The 27,572-nt window shown below is 41.4% G+C and overlaps 1 protein-coding gene and 1 pseudogene across 1 annotated transcript in view; one reads left to right on the top strand and one right to left on the bottom strand.

Moving 5' to 3' along the window:
- The window catches only part of LOC145414614 (kin of IRRE-like protein 1), a 1,118,604-nt gene that overhangs the window by 920,891 nt on the left and 170,141 nt on the right, over positions 1 to 27,572 (top strand). The window lies entirely within an intron of this gene.
- Positions 12,340 to 12,457, bottom strand: LOC145414769 (5S ribosomal RNA; annotated as a pseudogene).

The raw sequence follows: 27,572 nt of genomic DNA, 5'->3' as shown, positions 1-27,572 counted from the left end.
ATGGGCAACCTCTTCAAGCCAAGTTTAGTGGTCCTTATTTCGTGGAGAAGAAACTCAGTGATGTCAACTATGTCATCGCCACACCAGATCGTACAAAGAAAAACCAACTTTGTCACATCAACATGCTAAAGTTATATCACAGGTGGGGCGAAAATAACCCAGTCTGCACTGTAGCTGTTCCACTCGAGTCTGCAAGTGAAGTTCTCCCATGCAATATGAGCCTGAGTGATAGTTTGGGGAAGAATCCTGATATCATGAATGATCTCCAGACTAAGCTTTCTCATCTAGCTCCCGAGGAAAGGCAGGAGTTTTTGGCATTACTGCAGGAGTACCCGCAAGTGTTCCGTGCCACTCCAGGAAGAACCACTGTGTTGATGCATGATGTCGATGTTGGAGACGCAAAGCCAATTAAACTGCCTCCTTACCGTGTGAACCCAGTGAAAGTTCCTCTCATCCAGAAGGAGCTTGGCTACCTGTTGGACCACAAGATGATTGAGCCTTGTCAGAGCGAATGGAGTTCTCCTGTCACTCTAGTCCCTAAGCCAGGTGGGTCACAGCGGCTTTGCATCGACTACAGACGTGTTAATCAGATAACCAAAACAGACACTTACCCTCTCCCTCGCGTGGAAGATTGCATAGACAAGATCGGAAAGGCTAGGTACATAAGTGGTTTGATTTGTTAAAGGGATACTGGCAAGTACGTATGACTGAACGTGCTAGGGAGATCTCATGTTTTGTAACATTAGGAAAGACTTTTGCATGTTCTGTAATGCCATATGGTATGAAGAATGCACCAGCCACTTTTCAGAAGCTCATGAATGTTGTAACAGAGGGTTTGGCAGGGTGTGTTGTTATATTGATGATGTATTAATCTTCAGAAACAACTGGAAAGATCACCTATGCCACGTCAGTAAATATCTTGAGCGTTTGGTTCAGGCTAATCTTGTAGCTAATTTATGAAAGTGTGAGTTTGGTCAAGCTAAAGTTCAGTACCTTGGGTACGTAATTGGTGATGGACACGTTGCACCACCAGGAGCTAAGGTTCAGGTTATAAGTGATCTTCCCAGACCTAAAAGTAAGAAAGAGCTACAAAGATTTTTGGGAATGGTAGGTTATTACAGGAGATTTGTTCTTAACTTTTCAATTCTTGTATCACCACTTACAGACCTACTGAAAAAGGGAGTTAAAGTTGTCTGGACCGATAACTGTGAATCCTCTTTCAGTAAACTTAAAGCTATCCTATTAAGTCAGCCAGTGCTTGCTACTCCAAATTTTGCTAAGCCTTTTAAGATGGCTGTTGACGCAAGTGATACAGGAGCTGGAGCTGTTTTGCTGCAAGAAGATGATCAGGGTATTGAACACCCTGTATCTTATTACAGTAAGAAGTTCGCTCCACTTCAAAAGAACTACTCAGCTATTGAGAAAGAGCTTTTGGCCTTGATTTTATGTTTACAGCATTTTTCATTTTATTTGTGTTCTGGTTTTCACCCCATAGTCATTTATACCGATCATAACCCACTGAAATTCCTTAGTAAGTTTAAAGATAAAAATCAGAGATTGACAAGATGGAGTCTACTTCTCCAGGAGTATTCATTAGACATACAACATGTTAAGGGGAAAGAAAATGTTATTGCAGATTGCTTATCTAGACTTTAGACAGATTGTTTTAGAGTAATAAGAAATTTCCTTTGTAAATTTCTTTTCTTTGTGGGGAGGTGTTACATAGCCTATGATTTCATCATCCTTTGTATTATTCTAATGTAGATTATGCTGCATGTTTGATAACAATTCGCCTCGTGGCTTCCATAGTGACCAGGCTTGCGTGTTCTACCTCACTCCCCCCATTTCCCCCTTATAGTAGAGTAAGTCGTTCTTTCTGTTGTTCAGAGCAGGAGTGTCAACTCTTTGTCCTTTGTGCCCTCATTTGCGCGTTCTTCTTGCAAGTTGAATCAAGCTCTGCCGGCCCTCTGTATAATGAGCTCAGTCTCTGCATTATTGCCACTTAGATCTACTCCTCATTTTGTTCACATCTCTGTCCTCCCCTGTATAGTGTATTATTATTGTGAGTGCTCAGGAAGTCTCCAGCCATCTAGCTGCTGTATAATTTGAGTATAAGTGTTGTTGCCATTTTTCTTGTACTGTATGGCCTAGGGCGTTAATTCGTAGGCCTGGTAAGGTTTTTGTGATTCATGTAAAGTTTTTACTGTCAGCCAAAGTTAGTAATATTTTGTATCTGTAATAATATTATATCTTACTTTAACTGAGCATTATTCGGTTCTCTCATTTATCAGGGCTGACTTAGATAAATTTGTTCTTGCTAAATTCGTGTTAATAGAGGCTATTGCAGTTAACCATATATGTAACTTGTTTTTGCCATTACATTATCCTTATGAGTCCTGAATGTTTAGTTGTTAGTTTGTGCATTAAACTTTAACTTGTAATTTTACCTAACTCTTTTGTTTTGAACCTGGAACTTTGCGGGACAGTAGTGATTTTTGTATTCTCACTTGAAGTGTTCATTATCTCTCTCTGTTCCTTAACAATATATATATAAATATATATATATATATATATATATATATATATATATATATATATATATATATATATATATATATATATATATATATATATATATATATATATATATATATACATGATCATCAGCCGTTTGAGTGTCCACTGCAGGACCGGCCTATCCCGACCGAGGTGGAGACGATAGAGCCTATGTATCTCTACTAAGTGGCTTAGGCTGTCTGGTAGAGATTGTATGTAGGGTGAAAAGTGCTTGTAAGTGTGAGAGTAGTGTTGGAGTGGCTTTGGATGTGTGTGTAGTCTGAACCAAGTGTAATTAGCTCACTGAAGCCGACTGGGTGTAAGCATACTTTATAGTATGCAACACTGGTTCAACCACAGCACCCCTTATGTCCCCCAATGCAGTAATTAGTCAGAAGAATGCTCCCAAACATTATTACCCTGGCTAGACACGAACCCTTGTTCTTCAGTGTACGATAATTCACACTTTATCACTGTACCACTGAGGCTTCCCATATATATATATATATATATATATATATATATATATATATATATATATATATATATATATATATATATATATACGGAACCTCTGTGGTACAGTTGTAGAGTGTGCATTTCGCACGCTGGTGAGCGCGGGTTTGCTTCCCTCCAGAGTTGTAAAAACTATGGGAAGCTTTCACCAAACCTCTTGGTACTTTGGCGGACACAAGGGGTGCTGTGGTTGAACCTGTGTCGTATATTAGTATGGTTGCACCCAATCGGCTTAAGGCGGGCCGATTACACTTGGTTCGCAGACTACATGCACATCCAAAGCCACTACAAAGTTACAATCACACTCACAAGCACTTCTCACTCTACATATAGTCTCTACCAGACAGCCTAAGCCACTGGGTAGAGATACATTGGCTGTATCGTCCTTCCTTCGGTAGGGATAGGCCGGTCCTGCAGTGAAACTCAATGGCTGATGATGATAATGATGTATATATATATCCATCATCCAATCCTACATTGCCCCATAAGGAGCGTAGGAGCCCGGCGCTAGGGAGTTGGTCCCGACATTTAAGATGAGTGACCAGCCTCACTCATCCCTGAGTGGCTTTACATTAAACAATGAACCCCAACCATCCCTTGGATATAAACCTTCACCGGCTCAATCCGATTGGAGCGCAACAATTACCCACTATATCACCAGGCGCCCAAATTTGGTTATATGGTTACCACCCAGCGTGGTAAATGGGTTCCTGGTGTAGATGAAACTATTTGGCTTGTCACTCAGTGTAGAGTCACCCACAGGCAGAAGGAAGAGGAAAGAATGAAGGAAAGAAAGGCAGAAAAGGGAGTGTAAAGTTACCCGTAGGCAGAAGGACAAGGAAAGAATGAAGGAAAGGAAGACAGAAGAGGATGGAAGGAAAGAAGGATAGAAGTGAGGAAAGGCCAGACACCCGACAGCAACACTAAATCGTATATATATATATATATATATATATATATATATATATATATATATATATATATATATATATATATATATATATATATATATATATATATATATATATATATATATATAGCTTATAAATAACAGAACTGGAGGAAGGAAAAACAAATGACTAAAAAAAAAAAAAAACAATCAATACACCAGATTACTGGCGTCCTCCGTTCATAAAATATCTGTAACAGTTAGACTTGAACAGCTGTGGGTTGAAAATTAGAGGGAAACAACTCTGGGGAAGCGAATTCCAGAGAGATGCAGTTCGGGGAATGAAAGAATTCTGATAGGCAGAAGTTCTGCAATGTGGCTGAGTGACATTCTAGTCATGAGCGCTACCAGATGCCCGAATAGCACGAGGGAAGGCATGGAGAGGTGGCACCATGGACGCAACTTCGTCTGAGCGTTTGCCAAAAAAATATCTGTAAAATAGTGCAAGGGAGGCAACATTCCTTCTTACTTGCAGGGGAGGTAGTTTATATGTAATGACAGGGTTGTTAATGATTCTAACAGCTTTGTTCTGAATTTTGTCTAGTTGTCTTAATGCAACCTCTCCACAACCATTCCAGAAAGGTGAGCAATATTCAAGTTGAGAGCGCACATGACTCTTATAAATTATAGCTAATTGCTCATCGGCGAAGAAGTTACGGACTCTGTACAATAATCCAAGTTTCTTTGAAGCAGTTTTAGCAAGTGATCTGACATGAGAGGTCCAGCTGAGGGCACTGTTAAGTGAGACACGAAGAATTTCAATACTTTTGGAGATGGGAATATTAGTAGCACTGAAGGTAATGTACGAATCTGGCAATATCTGTCTATTAGTAAACTGTATATATTTAGTTTTATTAGCATTAAAAGAGACAAGGTTGTTTTGTCCCCATTCACTGATCGTAGATAGATCTTGATTTATGGAGATGGCTGTACTGAGTTGAGAGGTAGAGATATTAGACTTTGTAAGTGGGTGTCTGAGTGTGAATGAACTATGTAGTGTTCAGTCATCTGCATATGAGTGAATGGGATTGTGGGTGACAGATAAGAGATCATTAATATGAACCAGAAATAGGGTTGGCGCCAGAAGTGATCCTTGCGGCACGCTGGCGTTAATTGAGTGGAAATTGGAATATACATCATCTACTTTTACTCTTATTTTCCTGTCACTAAGATATGAAGAAATCAAAGGAACAAAAGACGTTAGTCCATAGCAAGGGAGTTTGGACAGCAGGGAACGGTGCCATACTCTGTCGAAAGCTTTCAAGATATCAAGAGCTACTGCATGAGTTTCTCCAAAAAGATCAGTTGATTGATGGATGGTATGAGTTAAGAGATTAAGTGTATATATATATATATATATATATATATATATATATATATATATATATATATATCAGTTCTAACCTGTTCCCTTCTTTCTCTGCGCACAAGTTTTTCCAATCAATATTCTGATTGTTTAAGTCCCCCAAATAACGTAGTCTTTGTATTTTATTACTGATTTCATTTACTCTCAAAGTCACACACACCACAAAGCCAGCCAGAAGACAGGGCGTGTGTGCTGGGCAATCCCCAGGCCCTGTCTTCCCCTTTACTACTTTTTTTTTAGTCAGCCCACACCCCACCGACCGGGCTAATGTATGGCCCGGCCTGCACTACAGGTGCAGGAAATCTTTAAACAAACAAACAAACAACTCTCAAAGTATTATATAATTTTGTTTCACTAACTCGCGAGGTCTGTATATTACACCAAAAAGAATGGGTTAATTACTCCGTGTCAAAATTTCGACAAGCAGTGAATCGTATGGTTCAACATCTAATTTACTAATTTGTATTGCATTCATGTAGTTCGTAATATATATTGGGACTCCTCTTCCGGTTTTGTTAAATTGAAATTTTTCAAATATTTTATACTTCTGTAGCGACATTCACAGTAAGGTGCATCTCACGAAGGTTTAACCATGATTCTATAATCATATTTTTGTCGGGAGTTTCAGTAGTTGCATAAATAACTGTCTCTGAAATAATAGTTCTTGCATTCATAGTCATTCATTATTCATCATACACGTAGGTCTAGTATGCCTATGAGACATTAAGTTAGTCCTGAATAATCGTTTAAACCCTCATTGGATGTGGCATACTTCTTCGAGCCGTTGATGACCTAACAGTCCCTCTTTCCCCACCAATTACCTGCTTTTCTGCCTGCACCCAGGGTTAGGTCAGATGCACCAGATTATCTTGGTTTGCTGATCTCGCCTTACTTATCCTACTGTACCCCTGTTGACGTCACATATTTGACTAAAAACAGCTGTGCCATTAACTGTCCCTCTTTCCACCTTTCTATTACTTCCTAAAGCATGCCTGACACTGTCATCTAGAACCCTGCTTAACCTAGTCTTGCCTACCTTATTGAGTCAAAGGTTGTCTCTACCATACACTCTCCTGTCATGACTAAAATTGTCCCAGACATTAACAAACATCACATCCTCAGTTCTACACAGATCTTCTAGCCTGTTACACTCCTATCATTCTACTGAGAATTACTGAACCAGCATAAAATCTAGGTACCAAACCTCAGATAAATAACTATTTACAACGTTCCTTAATTTTCTAATAAGGTCCTTGTACTTCCTATGTATCTTCTCTGACCTGCCTGAAGCTGCATTATCAGTCCCTACCACAGCAACAAAGACCGAATACTCTGAGGTGTTGCTAGCTAAGTCATTAACTCTCAGTCAAGACCTGTATCCTACACTCAGAAAAGAAAACACGCTTCCTCTTAGAACCTTTAACACAAAATACTTTCTCCTGATGCCTAATCATCGAATTTTGGACAAGAATGAGTATAAGGCTAGGCTCATCCTGCACTTCATCGTCTAGTACCTGAAACATTTTACTAATAGCCACAGTCCTATCACTGCTATTTACCTTAGCCTTGCACCTTCCCTTGACTGGCTGGAAGCCATCATTATCATCTAGCCTGGTCTCAACCTTAACTAGCCGTTTTTCTAAGTTATATACCTTACCTAACACTTCTGCTTCCTCTTCCCCTACATCCACTGCCTTGGCACTCACCATTCCAGCCACATTGTCCCATTTTTTCAACCTGTCTCTTAACAAATCAGCTGCCGTACTGATCTTCCTAATTTCTATACTAGACCTACTTGTTAACTCACAAGACAGACAACACGTGTACCCACCTTCTTCTTTCACCTTGAAGTCTCTCATACATTCCCTGGAACACACACAGCAGGAGAATCACTGGGCAGGTGTCATTTTAGCGGGATCTTGGGAGAGCTCCAAGCTCGTCATCACCCAAGCAGTCAGAGGTCAGAATGAGAATTGGATTGAAAAAAAGGACAGGGGAGAGAGAGAGAGAGAGAGAGAGAGAGAGAGAGAGAGAGAGAGAGAGAGAGAGAGAGAGAGAGAGAGAGAGAGACAGACAGACAGACAGACAGACAGACAGAGACAGACAGACAGACAGACAGACAGACAGACAGTAGGGTGGAAAGAAGAGAAAGGAGAAGAGATTGTGAACGAATGAGATGAAAGAGAGGGAGAGAAGAGTGGTATAAGAGAGACTGGCGACGGGGAAAAAAAAAAAAAAGTGTAATGGAAAACAGTGGAGTCTGGGAGCGGTGAAGGGAACAGAAGCGACGTGGGAGGTGACCAGAGGAGAAGAATAGAGACTGGAAAAGATGGATGTGGGAAGAGGGGAGGGAGAATTTTTGTAGAAGGGAGAAAGAGAGCTAGGCCGTGGCACTGGGCAAGGAAAAATTGTGCGCAGGGAGGGGAAAGCACAGAGAAAATGCAGGTGGAAACGTAAAAAGAGAGAGAGAGAGAGAGAGAGAGAGAAGTGATTTGTTTTGACAAGCGAATGAATCAGGCGAGCGAGGACACTTACAAGCAGTCATACCAGCGGGTGGGTGGGACTGTGAAGTTGGGTAGCCTCTGATATACAATTTTCTGGCAGTACTGAAATTGCAGATGTAAAATTATGCCTTTTCGAAAACCTCATGGAAAATTGATATGACCATTTGAAACAGACTGTCAAAATACGTTCAAATTTTGTCTAGAAAATGCCTTTTTTTTTTTTTTTGTCATAATGCTGAACTTATTCATTTGATTGGCATTCATAAATAACAAAAGCCTATGAATTTCGACATAAATTATGAAACTTTTCTCAGAAATAACTATTATGTGAGAGATTGTTTGTGACTGATTTTGTTTTTCTGCCTAGTGCTGCTGTCACGGTTTGTAAAACACGCAAATTAGAGCTTTGGCACGAGTCACGAGTCACGACTTGTATATCTGCTTTTTGAGGAGAGCAAAGGAAACGAAAATCACTAATCAGAACACAACTGGAGTGGAGAGTGGTATCTGTAAATAACATCTGTCTCTAACATCATTTCATCCAAAACTACTCAACTGAAACATGTTCCACCCGCTCGAAAACGTTCCCCACCTTAGGTTGAACATATTGCCTAGGTTTTCTTTTTCTTTTTATAGGTATCACAGTGATTTTAGTGCTATTGGTGGAGCGTTTGGGTCGGAACACGCTGCAGTCAACGCTCCCCGCTTTGAGTCCACGGGGAGCCAGAGGATATTGTGTCATGTAGACACTTCAAGAGGTCTCCTGCCCTTAAACGTTCCGGACTAGCGGCAGCCTAACCTGGAGATCCTACGCTCTAAACGGGATAAACCAAGATTTGGCAGACTTAATTTCATCACACTTAGGTCACTTCACAGTCATTTTTATTAAGAGGAGGGTGTTTAGTAAATCTTCAGTGTCATGCATTTCTTCCTATCCAAATTTCATTATCTAAATACTGTTTCTTGATTTAAAGTACATGCGGCAACAAATATAGGCAACAGGGATATGTGTAAACTGCAACATTTTTCTTTATGTGTGTGTGTGTGTGTGTGTGTGTGTGTGTGTGTGTGTGTGTGTGTGTGTGTGCGCGCGCGCGAGCGTCACTGAGAGAGAGAGAGAGAGAGAGAGAGAGAGAGAGAGAGAGAGAGAGAGTATTTTGTTTCACTGTAGAACGTAATCAGTCAGTCAGAGAGAGAGAGAGAGAGAGAGAGAGAGAGAGAATTTGTTTCATTGTAGCACGTAATCAATCAGGCTCCTGTGAGCATTTTTTCTATTCCTTCTGTACAATTCATAATTCTACACAGTTTTTACCTGTCCATCTCTATCTATATTAATCTGTCTGTCTATATCTATATATATCTGTCTACCTATCTGTTTATATCAATATTTATCTATCTGTTTATTTATCTATCTGTTTATTTATCTATCTATATATGTTTATAGATCTATCTCTATATTTATATATGAAGCACACAAATATAAACTGTACAAAATGTATAGAGAAAATGCTGAATGGAGCCTGATTGTTTACGTGCTTGTAGAAAGAAATATGCTTGTTAGTGTTGGTGATACGAGGGCGGTAAGTAGAGGAGGCGGAGGTCTATATGATCATACAGTATGACTGCTGCGCTGAAAGTCAAACTGGGGGAAGCCAAATGGAGAGAGAGAGAGAGAGAGAGAGAGAGAGAGAGAGGAGGGGGGGGAAAGTCTGAGTAAAACGATGAAAGTGGAGAAGCTGAGAAACAAAAAAGTGACAGCTGAATACCGGATGAAGGTAGTGGACGAGTTGGTCCATGAATTCGGGGCAAATGGATCTGGACAAATAACGGAAGGCATATAAGTAATGTTTTGTTAGGAAAGCGAGAGAGGTGTGGTGTCGCGAGGTTGCCAATTAAGAAGAAATGAGGAAAAGAGGAAGAAGTTGCTGGAGTGGATGTAGGATAGGGCTTCAGGTGAAACCAGAATGGAATACACTGGGAGTAAGAAGCATGCAGGAAGACTAGGAAAGAAAAAAAAAGAAGCAAGTGATGATTTTGAAAGAAAAAATACTATAAATAACTCCTAAAATAGGAAGCATTTTTTTTTTTTTAATAACAGGACAGAGGAAAGAAAAAGAAATTAATAAAAAAATATTCCATATATCAGATTATATGTATCCTCCATTCATTAAAAAAAAAAAAAATCTGTAACAGTTGGAACTGAGCAGCCATAGTTTGAAGTTTGGGGGGAAACCACTCTGGGGAAGCGAGTTCCAAAGAGATGCAGTTCGGGGAATAAAAGAATTCTGATAGGCAGAAGTTTTGCAATATTGCAGTGCGACAGTCCAGTCATGAAAGCTACCAAATACCCGTGTAGCGCGGGTGAAGGCATGGAGACTGCCAGTAATCTCTTGCACTTGAGAACAGGACAGATAGGAGAGAGTGCTTTAAACTCTTTTTATTCTTACTTGGCCCAGTAAAACAGCGTTCTAATATATTACTAGTTCCAAAGGAATGCTAAAGAAATGATGTACAGCCATAGTCGTATTTCGTTCAGCCGCTGAGCTGCAGAAAATTAGATGCACAAAGACGAAAAGCTGGGCCAAGTTATGGTGAAAAAGGTATAACAGATGAGTCCTGTTTTCATGAATAAAGCACACAATCCAAATGAAGTCAACACTAATCAAACATCTCACAGCCATCTGCTTGAGTGTCAACCTGCCTGTAAACATTCACATAGAAACAACGCACATTTAGATCAGGCCAGCATTGTTAAAACAGTTACCTAATTGAAATTCAGACTTATCTTATTTTTCCCTTAACGACAGTTTGTGATAACTTATTCGAGTGTTCAACTAACAAACCTTCATTAGTTTTGCAGCATTTGTGTTTAAATTTCATCACTTTACTTCTAATTGCAATATCATTTTTAGTTCCTCTTCTTAGTACAAATTTCGCAATGATGTAACTCTTCGCCACAGCTTCTCAATATTATATTTATTTATATTAAAAGTCGGGACAGTGTACTGTACACACTATTGCAGAGAACCAAATTTTTATAAAGTTTGGAAAATATTTTATATTTTGTCATAGAAATTTCGCAATAATCCTAATTTTTTGTTAGCTTTCTTACTCGCCTGTATACACTGTTTTGTCTTCCAGGTCAATATTGATGGTAACTCATAGATCACCCTAATCTCTTACTTCCTTCCATGGGTATCAAACATTTGGTTACTGCATTTAATGCGACTGTATCAATATCATTATGGATGATTTCCCACTTTTCTTTGGTAGTTTTTCTGGTTTTAGGTTTTTGTGTCATCTGCAGATTTAGGAATCTTAAATATGTCAGAGTGCTAGATTGTTGATGTAAGTTTTGAAAAGGATGGGTTCAAGACCTAACCCTTGGACATTACACCAGTTAGCTGTAGTCAAATAATTTACTACTGCAAGATGCTAAGATTAGTTAGCCAGCCATCTATGCATGATAATCAGTTCTTTGCTAGACTATTAACCTTTTACTTCACCATCAATCATTCGTGTGGATCATTATTAAAGCTTTAGGAAAATCTTAATAACCTAGAAGCGTTCCGAGAGTCCAACAACCAGGCCATACGGTCGGTCCAAAGGTCTGTTAACGTAACCACTGGGCAGGTGTGGTTTTGGAGGATGGTAATGAAAAAGTGTCAGAAAGCAATCGTGTAGACATTATCAACTGAAGCGCCTTCCCCAGCTTCAGATCTATTGTTTCAAGAGTGATTTGTCACCACTCTTCTGAACTGTTTTTTGCAAAGTGCTTGGACGCAACCGACACTGGCTGATTTGAAGTGATATAGAAAATAAGGACGATGTGCACTTTCTTCCTGTGCATTTTGAGAAATTGTGGAAACTGCATACCCAATCCTGCGATATGCATGCCGATTTGAAAGAATAATAATACGGCGTCATAAAAGGCATTCTTGACCAGTTAGCCACGGTGGAATATCTGTCAAGAGTGATGTAATATTCTAATTGGGAAGGGGTGATATCCCAGGATACATTCAGTGAGTAGTAGTAGTAGTAGTAGTAGTAGAAGTCAGCAGGTGGGAGCCCATTTTACATGTACTAAGATATGAAAGCAATATCCACCCTCCGTCCCCTGTTTTGTATCCTTTATAAGATTTGATGGGGGCTGGATTTCCCTAAAAACAATGGTGGAAAATTTTACATAGTGCAAGACGTTATCAAGTAACCAGACGAATTGATCAGAGAAAGTTTGTTGAAATCCATGTGCTCGGTTTCCCCTATTGCTGATCATTTTTTTTTTCTTATGGGGAGGGGGAGGGGGAAAGGTGCTGACCCTTCCGATAATTTTCATTCATTCATTGCCAGACGCCATGTATCCCAGACGGGGAGGCCAAGGGCTTAGAGTTAACTGTTTTACAGGGAGGGGCACTAATCCTCCACCAACCCCACTTGACACGTAGGGATGCCAACAGCATCTGGTGTTCCCAGGCGGTCACCCATCCAAGTACTAACCAGACCCAACGTTGCTTAACTTCGCTGATCGCATGGGAAGCGGTGTACTGTACAACATGTACTGATATATCAAAGCCTTATTTACAACACCTGGGCACTTCCACAAGCACTTCCACAATCAAACTCCACATTTGCGTAAGTGTGATCTCTCTTGTGGATTTGCGTTTGCAACAAATTGTGCGAATTCGCGGTTTTGTGTTTGCGGAAGCACTTCCGTAAACGCAGATTTACCCACGAACGTCTACGTGGCATAGGCTGACAAGCGGCGTCTGGGTGAGTCGCCGGTTTGCCGGCGGCGCCCACCAGGGCCGCCACTCCCGCACTGCTGCCATATGTACGATAAATACTGTATATATACGATACATTCACCTTCGGTACGTGTACTGTACAATGGCATTTTTCACTATCGTACATTTTGCATAACAATCATACGATTCCTACAAAGAGAGAGAGAGAGAGAGAGAGAGAGATTCATGTCTTTGACATTCACTGGCATCATAGCAAGCTCTCAGGAAAGGAATGAAAATGGGTATAAGCCAAGAGTGGGAATCGTTCGTATTCGTCATGATATAAAAAAACATAACATCGTCATAGCAAGCCGTATTCTGCTTTACATTGGAGGGGTCCTCGCTTCATTATCTTAATGATACACTGTATGTGCTTTCTGGAGGGAGGGTAAGAAATAAGAATCTAAGGATAAAAGCCAGCAAAGGTGTTTTTACCCAAATGAATTGAGAGAAATATGAAGCCTTATTCATGATCAAATTATTTTCCAGATTCTTAGATTTTATAATGTATGCTACTGATGTAAAGTACATCGATACTAGAAAGACTTGTTTAGCATACAAGCCAGTAACAAGATGAAAAGTGCAAAGATGTGCTACGAAGCCTCCCAGTCCACCTAGAATATGACCTTTAGTCTAAATGTCAAATTTGTCAGACTTATACCATTACCAGTGCCAGTATTTCAATCTCAACAAAAATCATTGGGTAGATTAATAACATACAAGAACATACGAAAGGACACTGACCCCAATTTTACCATTATTCTTACCAGACAACCACATTTCTCCATGCGGTATCAATATAGATAGATAGACAGACAGATAGATATACTGTATGTTGGAGTTGTCTCAGTTGCTGGAGGAGTCTGACTGTGACTAAGGAATGAGGACTAAGTAGGTTAAAGCCGAGGAATAGAGATGGACTGGTGTGTCAACTTGTCAAGTGTGAACTGTGAAGTGAAACAATTTAATTCATTTATATACAACAGTGAAGACCCTTGTTTTGTAGTACAAACAGTCTAATATATTAATAATAGTAATTGAGTTATATATTTTAGTTTACTACAACTACAATTCTATTTAAAAAAAAATGGCTTGCGTTTGCGTTTTTGCATTTGGGGAACTTCAAATTTAAAGAATTTGGAGGGTGTGTGGTTCCAGAAAGCAATTTTTTTTTAGTTTGCCTATTTGCGTTGCAGAACTGAATTTTCGTTTGCAGTACACACCTCTGATATCTACCCTCCTTTCAAGATTGCTGAGAACTCTTTATTAGGTGAGAGTAATGGCCACCTTGAATATCATAGTTGGAGAATAGAATATTTTGCAAGACCTTCGAAGTATGCAGGCGAAATCACCCGGAAAGTTTCATTTAAATCCATCAAGTAACTTAGGAGGTGTTAAGGTACACACACACACACACACACACACACACACACACACACACACACACACACACACACACATACAGGCTGAATCTCTCGGAACGGTATGGGGCGAGTTGCCGAAAACTGTGCCATTCTGCTTCGGAGGATTGATTAAGAACGGTGGATATATCGCAACAACAAAAACAGTTAACTATATTAGGTGGAGGAGGCCTGCCTTCTCAGGAAAATTAGGAATGTCAGCCGGTTTACCAGAGGTTCATCGAAACATGGAATAGAGACAGTAAGCAACATTTGCCTCCCTATGTATATGAAGATACCTATGATGCAGGTCCCCAAGACTGGGACACTCTACCTGCAAGTGACCGTCAGTAAGGGGAACCAAGTAGTTATCACAGTATGGGTGAGTCTAGTCACACTAATGAAACCTATGATCGTGTGAAAGGGCCTATAGGTCGAATATTGGACCCTGGTCAGAGCCCTCGACCTTTCATTGGATTCTTTCAACGCTGAATTAATTCGTTCCTGCTTAACCCTAAATCCACCCACCAAGCTTAATTCAGATGTAATCAAGTGATTAAGGTGACCATAGGCAGTGATTTCGATCTTTGACCTATTGCTCAAAAGACAAAATAATTTCATCCACTCTTAATGTAAAACCGTTCTGCCAAGTTTGATTCAAATGAAATCGGACCTGAATTTAAAAGGTTAAACTTTTGACCTTGCTTGTGACCTATACTTTTCACCGATTCTCAAATTCGAATCAATTCACTCCTTCCCTTCCAATAACACCACCAAGTTTCGTCTGAATCAGATCTTGAGGTGACCTTGCCCTTAACCTATATCTTTGACCTTTGTCGGTCAAAAATTAATCATTTATTCTCTGATGTACCCAAATGATGCCAAATTTAGTGCAATTTTTGCAATACATTCTCTTTTCATAAACTTCCTAACAGACAGACAGGGAGACAGATTCACCCACACACACACACACACACACACACACACACACACACACACACACACACACACACACACACACACACACTACCGGATATACAAACATCAGAAAAAGAAATACAGGAGGAGCTAAGTAAATTAGACAATGGAAAAGCAAATGGTCCTGATGAAATTTCATGTTGGGTGCTATGTGAATGTGCAAAGGAGTTAAGTAAACCATTATTTTTAATTTTCAAGAAATTCTTGAGTCAAGGTAAACTACCTGATATCTGGAAGAAAGCAAACATTGTTCCCTTATTCAATAAAGTGAATAGACAAAATCCACTTAACTACCGACCAGTATCACTAACCAGTGTTGTAAGTAAGGTATTAGAAAAGCTTATAAGAAAAGCTTTGGTAAATCATCTAGAAGAACACAATATGATAACAAAGACAGTTTGGTTTCAGAAAAGGAAAATCATGTGTTACTAATCTGTTGAGCTACTATGACAGAGTAACAGATACATTACAGGAAAGAGAAGGATGGGTGGACAGTATCTATTTAGATTTCAAGAAAGCATTTGACAGTACCACACCAAAGACTTTTATGGAAACTGTACCACCAAGGAGGAATTCGAAGCAAACTGTATTGTTGGATGCAAGATTTTCTCATGAAAAGAAAAATGAGAACAATACTAAGGAGAAATTACTCATCATGAAAAGAAGTGACTAGTGGAGTACCACAGGGCTTAGTGCTGGCAACAATCATGTTTTTAGTGTATATAAACGATATAAACAGTAACACTGGAAATGAAACCTATCTAAATATGTTTGCAGATAATGCAAAAATACAAAGGAGAATTACTAACACAGACTTTTGTAAAGAGCTACAAGAAGAATTAAATAAACTTCATGAATGTAGTTTTACATGGCAAATGGAATTCAGTGTGGACAAGTGTCATGTAATCAAGTTTGGTAAAAGTGGAAAAAGACCTGATTGGGATTATATGTTAGGAAATAAAACCCTACACACATCAGAAAGAGAGATGGACCTAGGTGTGATTGTCAATAACAGACTATCTCCGGCTAACCACATCAGTGAGAAGATACGGAACATGTATACACTGCTTGCCAATATGAGAATAACGTTTACATACATAAATGAAGACATGCTAAGAAAGATAACATCATTCATCAGACCAACCCTGGAGTATGCATCAGCAGTCTGGAGTCCTCATCTCAAACACACACACACACACACACACACACACACACACACACACACACACACACACACACACACACACACAACCAAATAAATACCTCCAGGAGCTGTTCACGCGGATGTAATGACGTCACATAGTAACTTCGCATATTGTCACAGGGTTTTTGAGAGTATGCAGTATTGAAGAATAATATTCAATAATACTTGAGAATAGGACAAAGAACTGACTTGTGAAAATCAAGCAAAGATAACTTTATGGTGGCTTACTTCGCCGATTCTCTAAGGACGAGAATTTATAAGCTTTCTCAACAGTACACAGCAGAGACTAATTACTCACAAATGCTGTTTGTTAGTACTGCTAGCCTCACGAGAAAGTGACTCCACCCCTGACAATCAATATCTAATGCTATTAATGATAAACAGGTTCTTGCCAGTTCATTAACTCCTGGTTGCACAACGGATTTAAATTAATAAAAAGGACTGGCCTAAGTACCAGTTGTGAATAATGCAAAGCATTTATGCAAACTAGGAGCTGTAACTAAAATAAGCTAAATGTGGAGGAAAAAAACACGAGTTTACATTACATTAAGCTCAAGAGAAAAGAACTGTAAATTTATTGATTACAATGAGATAAATTTACGTTACATGTTTGAAAATGAATTCAAAATAAGTAGAACACACTCACTCACTCACTCAAAAGCTAACTCTTAAGCCTAGGAAAAACAGAAGAAAAATACTGGTCAGAAAAGAGGCTAGGCGATATGAACTGGGCGTCGTTGCTGAGGAAGGACGCTGCCACACACGCTAAACCTCTCACCGGCTCACACTAGGTGGGAATTCAGGAACTCGCTGGACAATGGCGGCACTGTTCCACACTGGGCCCAATCGAACCTGCTTACATGACACTCAAATCCTGACTGCATTCAAATTGTGAAAGAGAGGTGAGAACGGGCCGTACTTGCTAACGGCTAACGAAAAAATTGTGAGCGAAACACGCCCATAATAAATCACTCAGCAGAGGTGCTAATGTCGCCCACAAAGACGATCACTTGTGAAACAGTGGAAAAATGTTATGAAAACACTCCCGATTAGGTGAATACATGGCGGTTGACTGAGTGATACATACTGGGATTCCACTAGAATTCGCGGTTTCCCACAAAGTTCAGTGTCACGAGTTTATTTAAATATAAGATCGCGCGAACTCATGACATTACGCCCCATCAAAATGAATTTTTTTTTCTCAGAAAAAAAAATTCAATATACATACATATAAATCCTAACTCAGTCACACATGATTCACACTGTGGTGTGTGTGTGCTATCCTGCCACCGGAGAAAGTCACAGTAGCCAGTGAGTGAAAAAACCTTGTATTTACGTTAATAGAAGCGAGCTCGAGGAAAAACTCCGTGATGACGGTGAAAAATCCTGTGCTCAGGTCAAACTGAGCAAAATGTTCGCTACATTTACATTAACAACTAATTGTTATGTAGCGTGATGTATGTAATACACGGTGTAGGTGTGACAGTTGTGATGTAACTGTATCTACGTGTAAAATCATGTAATACAAATTTATAGTAAATAATGACAACGAGGCAGAAGAGAAGAGGCGGCAGCATGTGACAGGGACGACCAGCTGATCTGCACGACAATGCTGCACCTGCCACCTGCATCTGCAAAAGGAATCAAGGTGGAGCATCAAAAGTGTCATTTCTCTCTCTCTCTCTGCCTAGCAATCAGTACTTATGTTATTATTAACCAGGAAACGTAGTCTTTGGATTTACAAATCTCTCAGAACCCTTGTAGTTTACTGGTTAACGCTTATTAACCAGGGAACATGCCAGTTCTTGAATTTACAAATCTCTGAGAACGTGCAGTTTACTAGTTAACCTAACACTACACTTACGATTAATGACAGGAAGCTGAGAATCCCTACGCAATCTCGGGCAGGTCACATTTTAACACCCACCGTGGGTGTGAACACTCATGTGGATAATGTGCATTCTCCGGGAATCCTCAGAGAGGCCCACAGCTTCAGACGTTCCACAAGGTAATTCATACACAGCCTCGGAGTGTCTCTGCGGGGTTCTCGAACTTCCCCCTTAACTTATGGTACATATGTATGTACAGGCCCTGGACATACTGTGTCCTGTGGGGGCAACGGGCAAGACGTCAGGTCTACACCCACTTCACCACTGCCCTGTCTCTCAACTGCTTCAGAGATTATGGGTGTGGGTTCAAACGGCACAGGAAGGACATGTCCCTGATTAGTGGTACATGGACACACATTGCAGGAACGCACAAAACTATCTATTTCTTGTCCCATCCCTGGCCAGAAAAAGTCAGCTTGGATACGGCCCTGGGTCTTCCTTTTGCCCATGTGACCTCCTGAGGCTGAACAATGACCCCATTCTAACACTGCTTGGCGGTACTTGGCGGGAACGACAGACTGCAGTCAAAACTCGCCCTGGGGTGTTCGTGACTCACGGTACAGCCGTCCTTGTTTACGAAGGAACTTGGCTTGACCTCCCCGTGAATCCTTTATCACTCTACCCTTTTGCTTCTTCTGCACAGCAGCAAGTGTTGGGTCAGAGTGTTGTTCTTGGACAACAACTTGGCTACACATCAGATCTTGCGGCGTTTCAATGGTCACCAGGGTGACACAGTTTGGAGCCTCAGCCATGGCTTGTGTTACTGCAGCCGAAGTCTGCATAGCGTCATCTTCAGTGCAACTATGCTTGGCACCGGGAATATTGCCTATGATTAGGTCAAATAAAGGTTCTGGCATGACAACTGTGACTGTCGTACCAGTGTAAAATGGAGATGCCACCTGGATACGTGCCTCAGGGAACAATCTCACTGATCCATCAATAAGGTTAGCTTGGATCTGTTGACCTGTGTACTCCTCAGGCTGAACTAGACTCTGCCTGACAGAGCAACCTGAGGAACCGTTGTCTCTCAGGACTTTCACAGGAATGTCTCCCAGAAACCCTGGCTGAACAAGGAAGGTACAGTCACCTGTGGGAGGGCCTGTGGAGGAAGCAGTCAGCCACTGATTAGGCTGCAGAATAAATGATGTGGCAAACATGGTGCCCTGAGAACTAGATACTTGAGGGGTTGTACTCACTGTCTGGAGAGACGGAACATTGACCTCCTGTGGCAGAGTGTTCACTGTCGCTGGGGGACTAGAGAACTGTGGGGAAGTACCTGTACTGCTAGGGACGACACCACCGTGCTGCTGTTGAGAAATGAAGGCTGCGTTAGCCTCCTGCCTCTGAGGGGCTGGTGCTGAAAAGGACAGTCCTGACGGTCGGTTGCATGGCTGATACTGCTGCTGGTTAGGGTACCTGTTGTACCTCTTCCACTTAGGCTTCTGAGTGTTTTGCCCCTGGTCCTTCCTCTGTGGTTTTGGACCTTGGCCATTATTCTGAGAATGGCCTTGTTGCTGGGATTCAGTCTGAGATGGTTTCCCAGATTTATCAGCTTTCCTGTTCCAGGTGTGCTGCTTACGAGTTTGATACCAGTATGCAGTGAAGAATGCATCAGCCTTCTTTACCATTTGGCTGGCATCTCTTACCTGGCAGATATTAAGCTGAGCCATAAGTTCAGTAGGCCACGACTTTTCTAGCTGCGTGCACAGCATAAGGTCAAATATCCCCTCATGCGTGGAAGGAGTTTCATCTTTCTCCAACCACACATCTAAGTAAGCAGTAAGCTGGTCAAGAAACTGAACGGCAGTCTCTTTTTCCTGTAAACGCACCCTCATGAACTGACTCTTGGCGTCGTCAACTGTGAGACCGTACGCACTGACGTGTGTGGCCTTCATCATCTCATACGTGAGATTGTCTCCACGAATTCTGTGGAGAATATCGAGGGCAGGGCCCGCAAACAGGCTAAAAAACTGAAGCCGCTTAGCTGCATCATCCAGCTGGTACAGTTGAGCCATGTCTTCAAAACAAGCTATGTATGGCTCGATTCACTCGCCTTCCTTGTATGGGGGAAGCTTGATGTGTGGGGTCTCCAGAACATGTGCAAGGAGAGCGCTCGTGGAGCTTGGGCCAGCTGCACCAGATGTGTCTGAAGCCAAGGAATCTCGCTTGAGGTTCAGCACTTCAAGTTCATGTTTTTCGCGTGCTTCTCGCTTGGCACGTTCGTGTTCTCGTTGTTCTCGCCGTATTCACGTTCTCTCTCTCGTTGTTGTAACTCGAGTTGACGTTCTCTCTCACCTTGTTCTTGCTCATATTCACGTTGTTCTCGCTCTTGTTCTAACTCGAGTTCGCGTTGTTTTTGCTCGTGTTGACGTTCTCTCTCATGTTCCTTGCATTGTTTTTGCTCGTGTTCACGTTCTCTTTTGCGTTCTTCATGAGCATCTTGCTCACGTTGTTGCTCGTAATTAAACCATGAGAGGATGTAGTTTTGAATTTTTTCGGGGTCACTAAGCCCCATATCTCTAGCTTCCTGTACATAGACGTTGGCAGCCATGATGCTAACTCAATCTAAGTGAACTAGAGACTCAGTACTGACTGCAATTTTGCAGAGAAAGATGCCAATAATCAAGAATAAAGAATATAGGCACAGGTTAGTGGTGACTAATTTTATCTAATTAAACTGGTAAAGAAAGAAAATTAAACAAACAACTGACTGTGAAAACTATTACGTAAATTAATAGAACTGAATCAATAATCACCAGTAAAATAGTGCCTATAGACTTTAATGATAAATACCTAAGTATGAGTGAGTGAGTATTATCTCGTGAATAACTTTAGAGCTAGGAGTTATCCCGATGAGGTTGCCAGATGTCACAGGGTTTTTGGGAGTATGCAATATTAAAGAATAATATTCAATAATACTTGAGAATAGGACAAAGAACTGACTTGTGAAAATCAAGCAAAGATCACTTTATGGTGGCTTACTTCGCCGATTCTCTGAGGACGAGAATTTATAAACTTTCTCAACAGTACACAGCAGAGACTAATTACTCACAAATGCTGTTTGTTAGTACTGCTAGCCTCACGAGAAAGTGACTCCACCCCTGACAATCAATATCTAATGCTATTAATGATAAACAGGTTCTTGCCGGTGCATTAACTCCTGGTTGCACAACGGATTTAAGTTAATAAAAAGGACTGACCTAAGTACCAGTTGTTAATAATGCAAAGCGTTTATGCAAACTAGAAGCTGTAACTAAAATAAGCTTAATGTGGAGAAGTAAAACATGAGTTTACATTACATTAAGCTCAAGAGAAAAGAACTGTAAATTTATTGATTACAATGAGATAAATTTACGTTACATGTTTGAAAATGAATTCAAAATAAGGAGAACACACTCACTTGCTCACTCAAAAGCTAACTCTTAAGCCTAGGAAAAACGAAAAAAAAATACTGGTCAGAAAAGGGGCTAGGCGGGATGAACTGGGCGTCGTTGCTGAGGAAGGACGCTGCCACACACGCTAAACCTCTCGCCAGCTCACACTAGGTGGGAATTCAGGAACTCGCTGGACAACGGCGGCACTGTTCCACACTGGGCCCAATCGAACCTGCTTACATGACACTCAAATCCTGACTGCATTCAAATTGTAAGAGAGAGGCAAGAGCGGGCCGTACTTGCTAACGGCTAACGAAAAAATTGTGAGCAAATCACACCTATAATAAATCATTCAGCAGAGATGCTAATGTCGCGCACAAAGACGATCACTTATGAAACAGTGGAAAAATGTTATGAAAACACTCCCGATTGGGTGAATACATGGCGGTTGACTGAGTGATACATACTGGGATTCCACTAGAATTTGCGGTTTCCCACAAAGTTCAATGTCACGAGTTTATTTAAATACAGGATTGCGCCAACTCGTGACACATATCATTGTTATAAAATATTCAGGTAACTTAGTGAGCCACGATTTCTTATTATGGACTCGTATTTCCTGTCTCTTATAAGGTATCGTGAAGGAATAAAAAAATACAGTCAGTATGGAAGGAGGGAATAGGTAGGAAATCAAAAAGACTGTGGTGGGAAAGTGACTTGAACGAAGAATGATAATGTCTCTCAAGACTGATGTTGATGATAATGGAACATTTTTCGAAACTGCATGTACGCAGGACTGGAGGAAGAAACGATTAGCACTAGAAGAGGGAGAAAGAAATCAGTAAGGCCTGAAGGGGAGCAGACAGAATGGACAAGACTAGAGGGAGAAGGGAATGGTTGGAACTGAAAGAGGGAAGAAAAATGGCGAACATTGAAGGCGGGAGGAATAAACGGTGAGCACTGAAAGAGGGAGCAAGGAACAGTCAGCTCAACATGTATGTCAATAGGTCGATAGGTAGGTATCTAGGTAGACAGGTAGGTATCTAGGTAGACAGGTGTCACCAGTGACAATCATGTGGATAACTGTAGAGAATCTTTGCACCAGTGTCGGATATCATAGAATTACGTAGATTACTACTGTGGCCAAATGAAGCTAATAATCGTAGCACAGAAGGTTGGGGCGTTAGTTGTAGATTAGCGAAGCACCTATGTCACCAAGATGGGCTGATGCCAAAGTAAAGAGTCGTGAGGTGTTGGATAGCGTGGAGATAGTGTATTTGTGGGTTGTATCTCTCTAGTCATGAGGTAGGTCTTTCTCTGTCTCACCCCCCTCCCTGTCTATCTTGTATGATAAGTGAAGGTGAGGTAGAGATGCTCAGGGGTTAAGGGGTTTTATTGTGACACAGTTATATTGTTCACTGCCTACCCCTGTGATTGTGGTATGGACAGAGTGACGTGTCTCACTGATTGTCAGAATGACAGCTACTGTAATCTCTGGCTGCCAACCTCGTACTCTGTCCCCTACACTCCCCAATCTCCTTCTCTTACTTTCCCCCAACCTCCTTCTCCTACTGATTTCTACACTTGATTTCTGGCTTGTTGACATGTGTGTGTGTGTGTGTGTGTGTGTGTGTGTGTGTGTGTGTGTGTGTGTGTGTGTGTGTGTGTGTGTGTGTGTGTGTGTGTGTGTGTGTGTGTGAACAGTAGTTCTAGCAAGCTTCCGTCACGTGGCTAACTGGCTTGCATCATGTGTTTGACATACATCATGTGTTTGACATACATCATGTGTTTTGACATTCTTGGTAGTCTGGCCCAGGAAATGTTTGTGTGTTCCTGATCCACCTGCCTGTTACTTATTATGTTAGTGTTACATATTGTGCAATGATTATATTAATGCCTATAACTAATACTTATTGTGCTATTACTATTTTCATTTTTATATACACCCTTGCACAAGCTAGGTATAAATTCTTTGATAATCATGACTTTTAGATCTCTGTCACAGTCTAATCTATCACACACACACACACACACACACACACACACACACACACACACACACACACACACACACACACACACACACACACACACACACACACACACACACACACACACACACACACACACACACACACACACACACACACAAAATAGTGTTTGTGTACACAGGACTCTGTGCATGTATTTCTTAACAGACCTCTGAGTCAACTTTTTCCACTGATCTCTTCCCCCCGCCACACACACAAACTTTTCATGCACAGAGGTGTATTGGTCATGAATCACAGCAAAAAACCTATGGTGCCTCTTTTACGGCATTTGTTTCAGAATGCCTTATTCCTGGTTCACCTTTCTCTTAGATACGTTTAAATTTTAGTCTCTTATTATGCATGCAGGTTGCAACATAGTATTACCTCTTTTGTATGTACGTATAAAGAAACAGAAGTGGGAAGACAACAAAAATGAATGGATGTAGAAAAGAAAATCAGAGAAGATAGAAGTGAATACAAGTGAAATGGGAAACAGTATACTAATGACTTAAAAATAATGTGAGGTGTTAAGAAAAATGCGAGACATTATACAGGCAAAATAAAAGAATTAGGGAGGATATACAGAAGAGAAAAGTAGTATAAAACAAGTATGATCATGAGATACTAAGTGAATGTAAGGGAGAGATATATGCACAGGAAGATCCATATAAAAAAAATCCGACTTACATTTCGTCCTCATTCATTTGTTTCATTAGCTCCACATTAGCTTCAACACCCTAACCCTCTCTACACCCATTCAACACGACCGGCATCCTCGCTACACCCATTCTACACGACCGGCACCCTCGCTACACCCATTCAACACGACTTTCACCCTCGCCACACCCACTCCACACGACCCTAATCCTCGCTACACCTTTTCCACACGACCCTCACCCTCGCTACACCCATTCCACACGAATCTCACCCTCGCTACACCCATTCCATATGACCGACACCCTTCGCTACACCCATTCCACACGACTGGCACTACACCCATCTTACCGGACATCGTCATCAACCCTTCACACTAAGCTCACACTCTCACAGCAGTAATATACACCACACCGCACTATGTCATAGGACAGTATCATCGTTCACCATCCCTTCACACTACACCCACACCTTCACCGCACCACATTATTACCCCTTCACGCTACATCCACACCCTCACCACACCACATTATTTCCCCCTCACACTACACCCACACCCTCAACACACCACATTATTATCCCCTCACACTACACCCACGCCCTCTCCACACCACATTAGTTCCGTGTCACACTACACCCACAGTCTTACCACACCACATTAGTTCCCTGTCACACTACACCCACACCCTCACCACACCACATTAGTTCCCTGTCACACTACACCCACAGTCTTACCACACCACATTAGTTCCCTGTCACACCACACCCACAATCTTACCACATCAGATGATCACCCACCCACCCACTCACTGAGTTTCATACCTTATTCAGACTCTTCATCATTCCATCATCATATCAAGTCACTACCCTTTTACACAGCACCCACACCCATACCACACCGCAACATACAGTAACTTCACCACACTTTCAACAATACACCCGCCCCTCATTATACCAGTCTACCGTACATCCAGATCACCACAATAATGCCACAGGCCTGACCTCATCACACTTACCAGACCACTAAAACCACACATCCACTCCCACACCACATCACTCCATTCCATGTTACCCTTTGCCGTCACAACCTTAACGCTAACTCACGACACTTAAATCCCCACCATAACCACCACAACCTGAAATACATCTCTGCCACAGCTACCACAATCCCTCTTACATCCCTGGCAAAACTAACTCAGCCATACCTACACGCCCACCACACCCACACCCCAACACAACCCCACCAACACTGCCACAGTTACTCCCGTGCTCACTGCCTCACCCACACACCAACACATGACGGTAGCCACTGCCCAGATGAGTCCTGCTACCAAGCTTTAGAAGGCATTATGCACTGTACCTGAACATTCTCACCGCCAGAAAGGTGGTGATGGTGTGGGCAGAGGGGACTGCGTGAAAATGTTCCCCTACGTCAACTTATTATCTACAGTATGACCGACAAATTAACCCCTTCAGGCCAAGGACTCTCTCTCTGTCTCCGTCTCTGTCTGTCTGTCTGTCTGTCTCTGTCTGTCTCTGTCTCTCTCTCTCTCTCTCTCTCTCTCTCTCTGTCTTTCTCTGTCTGTCTGTCTGTCTGTCTGTCTGTCTGTCTGTCTCTGTCTCTGTCTCTCTCTCTGTCTCTCTCTCTCTCTCTCTCTCTCTCTCTCTCTCTCTCTCTCTCTCTCTCTCCAACAGACATTTCAATTCGGCTTTGGGTACTGTTTGAAGTGCAGGGACTGGACAGCCTTGGTCAACCCCAGAACTACCAGAGGCCTTTCTAGAGTTAAATAAAATCGTCTCAAGATGGCAAGAATAAAATGCAAAAGATGTCGTCGTTGTGTAGGATGTCTGAGTGGCTGACTCTCATATTTACGCTAACTGCCTTTGTCTGGCGTGGGTCTCGAGTGGACCGCTTCGGTATATTGCGTTTGGGAGGAGCAGACCGAATTGGCAGTAGGACCGTATTTGTGCAAACCCAGTTTCCCGTGAATACAGAAGAGTAATTAAGATGCATAGATGGCGCCTCCGTCTGCCACCTTTGCTTGAAATTAAGAAAAAGAGAAGTAGTCTTTCAAATATATTGAAATTAGTCATTGGGAATTCACTCTTCATGATATTAATATTAAAGTGAATTGCCAATCTCTTCATTGCGGGGTGAAAAGCTATTATTATATTCTAATTTTTCATCGAGTTTTACATATTCCATATATTACACATATGTCGGTATGTGGAAATTATCGTCCTTTGTTTGACAGATGTTTCACTCTAGTTCTAATTGCACATCGAATCTAACAAACTCAGTGTTCATTTGGCATATTACAAACCTAAAAACACCGAAGACAGCGTCGGAGTCCCAGCTGTATATAACTAAAGGGCAACTCATAAACTATTCAAACGTGCCGACTCTCTCTCTCTCTCTCTCTCTCTCTCTCTCTCTCTCTCTCTCTCTCTCTCTCTCTCTCTCTCATTTCAGCTCAAAACACTAATTTTATATAATTAAGGTAACGGTAAGCTACATTTCTTAAAAATGAGGTGCGAAACATATGGTGTTATATTGCATTAACTCTCGTTGTTTACGGAAGAATACGCCTGTATAAAAAATTAGACGAGAACCTGAGTAACTAATGAATCCCCTACTTCTCATTGTCACTAATTCACATCTGGTTTCTCCAATTTATTGTGATGTCAGCATCACAACAGCCACTGTTTCTGTTCCTCGTATAGTTAATAGACAATTGTCACAACATTATCTCTCTGAAATAAGCTAGTCAGTTATAAATTAATATTTTACCAGTGTCTTTTTGAAGAAACTTTTCTTGAGGATAAGTGTTCAGTTCCCAAAGTCAGTGTGTGAGTTGGTGAGGTGGTGTGGGGCACTGACCTGCCGTCAGGTAAGGGTGGGACGGGTTGAATGCCGGTGTCTCATGAATTTGTGAATGGGATGGATATGTGCACAGGGATATTTGCTGGTCCCATCCTGCCTACAAGACTAGTACTTGTGCCGCGCACTGAGCACACACACACACACACACACACACACACACACACACACACACACACCTAGGCCACCCTCCCACCTACACCACCCATTCTCCTATACGTAACACCCAGACCCTTCTCACTTTCACTGCACTACCACCTATATCACCCACTCCGTAACCCTGTCATGTTTATATTAAGGCTAAAATATGAAGGTATACCCCTTCCCCTTCGTTCAAGGTGTAGATAGGGATCTTCATTGGTCACACCTTCCCTAAAACCCAAGTGGCATGGAGATCTCCCTGTGTGCACTGATTTGTTTCTTTAGTAATAAACTCAGGAACTTTGGGAGGACATTCAGGACAACCCCCCATCCCTCACCACACACA

This window comes from Coenobita brevimanus, chromosome 100 (assembly GCF_032717465.1).
Source record: "Coenobita brevimanus isolate Jiangsu-jjx chromosome 100, ASM3271746v2, whole genome shotgun sequence".
NCBI classification, from domain to species: Eukaryota; Metazoa; Arthropoda; class Malacostraca; order Decapoda; family Coenobitidae; genus Coenobita; species Coenobita brevimanus.
The sequence above is the reverse complement of the archived record's forward strand: the minus strand, read 5'-3'. Positions and strand labels throughout refer to the sequence as shown.